We start from the raw sequence: 7,248 nt of genomic DNA, 5'->3' as shown, positions 1-7,248 counted from the left end.
TTTAAGTTTATTAAATATAACTTCTTAGATTTTGACAATCTCTAAGTTACCAAAAAGTATATGAAATTTCACAATATAATATTTAAAAAAAAGGTTGAAAACAACTATAATAAAAAGTTGAAAACTAGACAGAATAACTCTGATATAGAGTGTACAACCTACATCTAGGTTAAAACAACCTTAAACAAAATAATGCTAACGTTGGAATAACGTATAGCCAAGTAACTATATCATACTAACCTACAATATGACCAACAATATTGTTAAACAACTCTAAATTCAAATATAAACAAAATAATACATAAATGGGAACAAGCCAAGTTAAACAATTGAAACGGTCTATTATCCTGAAGGGATAATAACCGGAGTTAATAACATAAGATGAAATATAAAAAAAATTAGTTAAGTAAACAAATAATGAAATAATTAAAGTTAATAATGAAATAAATGGTTAATACAAAAAAATAATGGAAGATAATCTCTGGGTAGAATTTGAGCTCAAACTTACCGATACCTTACACCAAGGGGAGTTATATTAATTAATATACATATATATGTTATAAAAAAAACCTATAACTGGTGAAACAAGATATATATATATATAGTTCTGAATCAAAAACCAACTGTCCTCCTAGGTGAAACAGTTGTCTGGAAGGATACTCCCGAATGGCTTCGGTGTCCCAGCGAAGTCCTCCTTGAGGTCCGAAATTAGCACGGAGCTGGTGCTAATTGGCTCAGTTCCGATGATGACTGTCCTGCCCTACCTCTAGGTGCAGGCTGGAGAAAAAATGAGGGTGGAGTAGACAATACTCCCTGGCTTCTCCCAATGACCCTGATTCTAATAGAGTTGAAGTGGTACTCTCCCTCGGATGTTCTGAGGGAAATTTATAATTCCATGATAGGTGGCTGAAAACAATTCCCCGTTACTTCTAATCTCAACATTGATAAAAAGAAATCAAAGAAGAAGTGAGGAAAGTTTCTTTCAGCATAAGAAACCGGAGCAAAAAGATAATTATGGTAGATAAAAAACCCATCCAATCGGATGTAGCGTGACCTTGCTTCACATAGAGTAAAAATATAATGGCCTTGGACTAAATACTATATTAAAATATGAAATAATGAATCTGAATAATAGGATATAGATAAAATACTCTAATGTTTATAATATAAAAAATTATTATTTACCAGATAGCTACTTAATTCCGTGCTAGAAATCTCACTTCAACTTCCCGAGTTACCGAAAACACCGTCAATTAAATTGTTATGGTATACTTAGAATATTTAACTTCTTGAAGTGAAGGAAATTCTATGCAATAATTGGATTTTCTTTCGCTAACTGCCACCTGTGTGTACCACTTCAAACTCTAGATCAAAAGTCAAAAGTAATTCCTAGTTTGTTAACCAAGTTAACCTAAAGCCAGTTTCCACTCCCCCCTAATCTCCTGTCATCTCTCTGGTCCGCAATGGTACCAAATTAGAACAGAGTGACAACTTAAATTATTAACAATACACACTTAATGGGCAAATGAACACTTAAAGTTAGGCAACCCATACTACATCTCTGAAATCATTTTAATATAAATTGTTTATTATTTTAATATAAATAAATATTTTAATAAAAGTAACGACTGTTACAACCATTTGATTTTTTTACGCATACTATCGGGTTGATATATGGAGAGTCACATCTTTCGATCACCTTGTCTTTGATCATATTTTCAATTTCCTGTCCGACGCTTTGCCTGTATTTATACGGGATTGGATATGTTTTCGATTTAAAATTTTCTAAGTTTTTAACTTTAAAAGAATGTTCATAATTTTTAGCCACTCGGCTTTCTTCATTAATGAGATCTCCATAATTTTCTAAAATCTTCTCTATTTCCTTCTCCATGTTTTCTCCACATATTATTTTTCTTTCATCCTCAGTTTGTTCACATGTGTTCACTGTCCGTATTACTTCTTCACAAAATTCTGGATTCTCGTCCATAATTGCCATTTCTTCTCTGTCCTCTTCCGTTATTTCTTCTTCTATTTTTTTTTTATCTTTAATTTCTATCTGGTATTCCGAGCACCATGTTTCGGCTCCTTCCATTTTTCTGCTTATAACTTCCTTTTTTTCCTGCTTTCTTTTCGAACTCTTCTTCTTTTTTTTTATTCTCTTTTCCTCTTCGGATTGATTTTTTTCTTGAGCTTTCGATTTATCCCCTACCGTCATATTGATTTCTTTTTGTTTTACTTGTCCATTTAGCCTTTCAGAAAATTTTCTCCTATCTGTTTCCTTTTCTTCTTCTATGTTGTCTGGTTCTGCTCTGATTTCCAGTTGATTTTCCGAAAAATTGATGGTGATATGTTTTTCACTCAATTCATCAATTCCCGCTATCATATCATGATTTAGATCTTCGATCACCACACATTGCATAATATAGAATTGGTCTCCCACTCTGATCCGTACTCCTAAACCTTCGTTTACTGTCGTCAATTTTTTATTATTTGCACCCACTAAAGCAACCCTCGGAATCTTATACACAAATCTGTCCATATTTAATTCTTTTACTAGTTTTTTATTGATTAACGAAATTTCCGATCCAGAATCAATCAGAATTTTAATCGCTTTATGTTTTATAAATGCATCTAAAAAAATTAGACTGGAATTAGAATTTTGTTTTTCGTTTCCCGCCAACTGTATAAACTCTCTCGGGTGACAAAATATACCGGAGAGTTTTTTACTTTTGTTTAGTGGATGCCTTATTGAAAATCCTGTCTGGATTCATTGAATACTTCTTCTTCCTCCTTTTCTATTGCCACATGATTCATCTCTCTTCTGTTTTGTCGTTGGAATCTCTGATTATTTCTATCGTCCCTTTGTTCGTTCGTATTCCTATTCGGAGGATTTTGTGCATCTCTATTCCTGTTGTGATTTTCATTTGTTCTATTTTGTGTATCATTCCGGTTATCGTAATTTTGTTGTCTATTGTAATTATTGTAATTTCTCGGCCTATATTCGTTTGTTGATCTGGGATGTCGGTTTCTCTGGTCATAATTTGATGCATACCTTCTTTCCGCTCCATTATATTGGTCATGTTGTCTTCTATTTCTCATTTCTTTTCTTTTCGCTTCTTTTAATTGAAGGAATTGGCACAAACTATCAATATCTTGATAGTTTCTCAAAATCACGTGATCTTCCAACGTTTCCTCAAAATGTCTGCTGATCATTTCTACCAGCTGTTCGGTAGAATATTTGTATTCTAGATATTTTGAATTGTTATATATCTGCAAAGCATATCTTTCTTCAGATATTCCCATTTTTTCGTGATATTTTCCATTCTGTAGCTCTTGGTTGATTTCTCTCTGTTTATTTTTCCCCCAGAAATAGTTGAGAAATTTATTTTCAAAATCTGTCCAATTTTCAAACTCATCTTCCTTGCTTTCATACCATAACGCTGCTCCTTCTTTCAAATGGTTTCTAATTGTTTCTTTGCAATCGTCAAAATATCTAATATGTTGTAATTTGGTTTTCAAATTTTTAACAAACGGTACTGGGTGTGTTTTCCGAATATCCCCGCCAAATTGTATTTTCGACTCGCTTGTTCCATGGATGATAACTTCTTTTCTCTCTACCCCTCTTAGTTCAATTTCTGATATTTATTTTTCATTTTGCTTTAATCTTCTTTCTATTTCCTTCCTGTCTTCTTGTAGCGCCATTTCAAATTTTTCTTCTAACTGTTCTAATTCTTTTTTCTGTACAGTCTTAATATCTTTCATTTTAGTTTCTATTTCTTCTCTCTGCATCTCTAGTTTCCTCTCTGTTTCTTCTCTGACTTTTTCTAAACAGACTTTTACCTCATTTTCATATTTGTCAAAACGCTTTTCCATTTTTCTATCATTTTCTTCTAATTTTTGTTCTATTGCTAGCCTTGTTTCCCGTTGGTTTTCTTCCATTGTCTGTTTTGTTTCCCTTTGTTTCTCTTGTATTTGTTGTGTCTGTAATTGCATTAGTTGTAATATTTTCTCTATTCCTGATAATTCTTTTTTCTCCTCAACTATTGTAACATTTCCTTCATTATCCGATCCTTCTTCAACAATTGTTTCCTCTTCTCTGTTATCCTCCTTCCTTTCTTGCATTTTGCTTTGACTCCTTGTGGTCGACATGTTGTTTCTTTTCGTTACTGTTTTTGTCCCCGCCAAATGTGAAATTTTACAACACTCTATATGTTTCAGAACACGACAATATTTCTCCCCAAATGTATTAAATTTTCACGACAAATATCAAATATGCAATCAGTAAAATTCAAATAATTCCAAATAAATATCAAATGTACGATTGGTAAAGAAAATAAAATCAAATAATTCAATAGCAGTAAATATCCACTAACTACAATCAATCAATAAATCAAATTTATATTCCCTGGAAAAATTGTCAAAATACTTTCAAATTCAAATTCCCTCAATGTTATATGTTTTTATCTCTGGATCACCTGTACTTATTCCAGATCTCTTTCCCTTCCTTCAAATGTAAAGCTGCGATATTTTTAAGCCCCACGTTGGGCGCCAGTTATTGTGATATTTAAAGTCTTGGTGCGCCAAGCAATAATTAGCTAATTAATTTTTTTGATTAATTAAAATTATTTAAATGATATGATTATGACTCTATCACAAATTTTTAATTCTTTTATCTCAGGGTTAAATTCGTGCTTCAATATCTATGCTATTACATGTGAAAGGTAAGGTCCAGAGAATACCGGAATAATAAAAAACACATATGATCTAACACTATATATTGAAATAAAAATAATGAAATAATTCACACTCAAAAGTTTTCAATAAACAAATCTCGTATAAGGATTCTCAAAATTTTGTTCTCCGTACGTGAACAATCAAAATTAATGGTACAAACAATATTAATTGAAAACTCAAAATCCCAAACTATTCTAACTCTCCTAATCAAAATATTTATATCCTTTCTAAATTACGTGTAAAAATTGTGTTATCAATAAAAGAAAAAAAACTGCAGAAAACAAAAATATCTCTCTCTGATGATGAGTGGTCCAAATCCTTGTTCCTTGTAGACTGTATTATCTCCTCTCAACCGCTCCCTATGTAATCAGCAATCTTACAACAGATTGTTGCAAGTATATCGTCCTTAATGATCTCCTTCAAAAGCAACAATCATTCAAATTATGATAGCCTTTCTCCTCTCGATAAACTGAATCTCTCGTTGGCCCGAGTGAAAAAATGACTCTTGGAATATCTTCTCTTTACGATAAACTGAATCTCTCGTTGGCCTGAACAGTGACTCTTGGAATATAAGTAGGAAAATATGACTTACAATATTTTGCTGCTTCAGCTTCTGTCAGATACACTAACTCCACAAAAACTCACTAACATTCAACACTACTGCTTGCTACTTCTTGGGAACCATCAGAGAACAAATCAGTTCCTCTTACCGACTTCGAAAATCAACTCCCTATCTTTTCTCTCTCCTCAATCTCGCTAAACTTTTTCCTACATACTTATCCCACCTTTTTCAATCTCCGCCAATCAAAACTCGTCACAATTCCCCCATTTTTTCATTTCGATAACAAACAAATTTTTACCTATAATTATAAAATTTCCTAAAACTTATTTACAAATAATATTTTCTATAATTCTTAAAAACTAACAAAAACCTCTTTCTAAAATCTCTTCTATTTGTCTCTAATCACTGCATTAATGTATTTTGGAAAACCCCGTTCAATTGTCTTTTTGTTTTCACTTAAAATTATGCGGGTCACTCAAGTATAACAAAGAAATAATTTATGCAAAGCTTACATTTTGTTTAGTACAGGTAATTCAAGAAATTAATAACTCTCCTTCTTCGAAATGTTTGTTGGATATTATCCTACTTATCTGAATTATTTTAATGTTATTGAATTTTGAAATATTTTTAAACAAACCAATATTTTTCTCGATTTTACATATCATAACAATATATATATATATATATATATATATATATATATATATATATATATATATATATATATATGAAATTTTATAACTTTATTGATTTATATGTATATATTATTATAGTTTATTCCTCTTAATACATTTTTGTTCTCTTTTTTCTCATCTTTTTAATTGTTACATTATTTAAACTATAACCTTTCAAAAACGGAAAAGTGTTCGAGGAAGCTAAAAATTATAACACACACATAAGCTGGTCAATTTTACCAGTGTTCTCGCCCAAGGAATGTCACTTTTTCTTTCGAGATACATCATTAGATATATTTTAAGAGAAATTACCCTAAATTGGATAAGTTTTAACACTGATTATTTCTAGATTCGAATTTAGTGAAAGAAATAAAAAATGGATAATGTATAATACTTCCTTTAATTATTAAGTTATATGGTCATTCTTTTAATTGCCGACCATAAACTTTCTTCACTTTATTGAGTACTTTTACAATAATTATACTCGCGGCAACAACGCATACTACATAATTAAATTTGTGAGCTTGTGGGTATGCTGTAATCTATTGTATCCGTGTCGAAGATTAACAAAAAAGAAACTGACACTGTGTCGACTAAAGTCGACACTGCACAGTGTCTATGCTGTGGACACGTATCACAAAAAAGTATTTTAATACGCTGTGTTGGTGTGTTGAACTGTGTCATAGGTGTCACTGTGTCAGTTCAACTGTATCAACACGATTGACACACTCTAAAGTGTCAATACAAGAGTGCCATTCAACACAGTGTTACACATCTCTAGTACCTAAGGGTGGTGAGGGATAGGACGCGAGGGCGGTGTTGCCAGTTTGGATCAAATCCGAACATACTCCCCGGCCGTTGAATGTCTCATTCAATAACGAGGTGGAAGGATAAGAAAGGAATGAGATATAATGGTTCAGTTGGAACGTGAGAAGATACAGAAGACCTATGATATATAAACAAGTAAGTAGGCAGGAATAAGAAGAAAGTAATAAACGACAATCAAATTAAGATTCTTGAGGCAAGGGACATAGCTTTGTGATGGGCCTAATGAAGACTCCTTCACTAGTTCGAATCCGTACAGCTCTGACCGGAAAGTAAGGGCTGTGGTCCGACATGACCAAGTCTAGTATGTTCGTGTGAAAGCAGTAGAGTGACTACATGTGATTTAGAGGGAAGTAAAATAGGGTGTTTGTGATATTCTAGAATGTCTGCATTTTTTAAGCGTCCACCGAAACATAAAAAACCAGAGTGATTTATGAATGGACTAAGTGAGAC

This window comes from Diabrotica undecimpunctata, chromosome 9 (assembly GCF_040954645.1).
Source record: "Diabrotica undecimpunctata isolate CICGRU chromosome 9, icDiaUnde3, whole genome shotgun sequence".
NCBI lineage: Eukaryota > Metazoa > Arthropoda > Insecta > Coleoptera > Chrysomelidae > Diabrotica > Diabrotica undecimpunctata.
Note: the sequence above shows the minus strand (reverse complement) of the source record.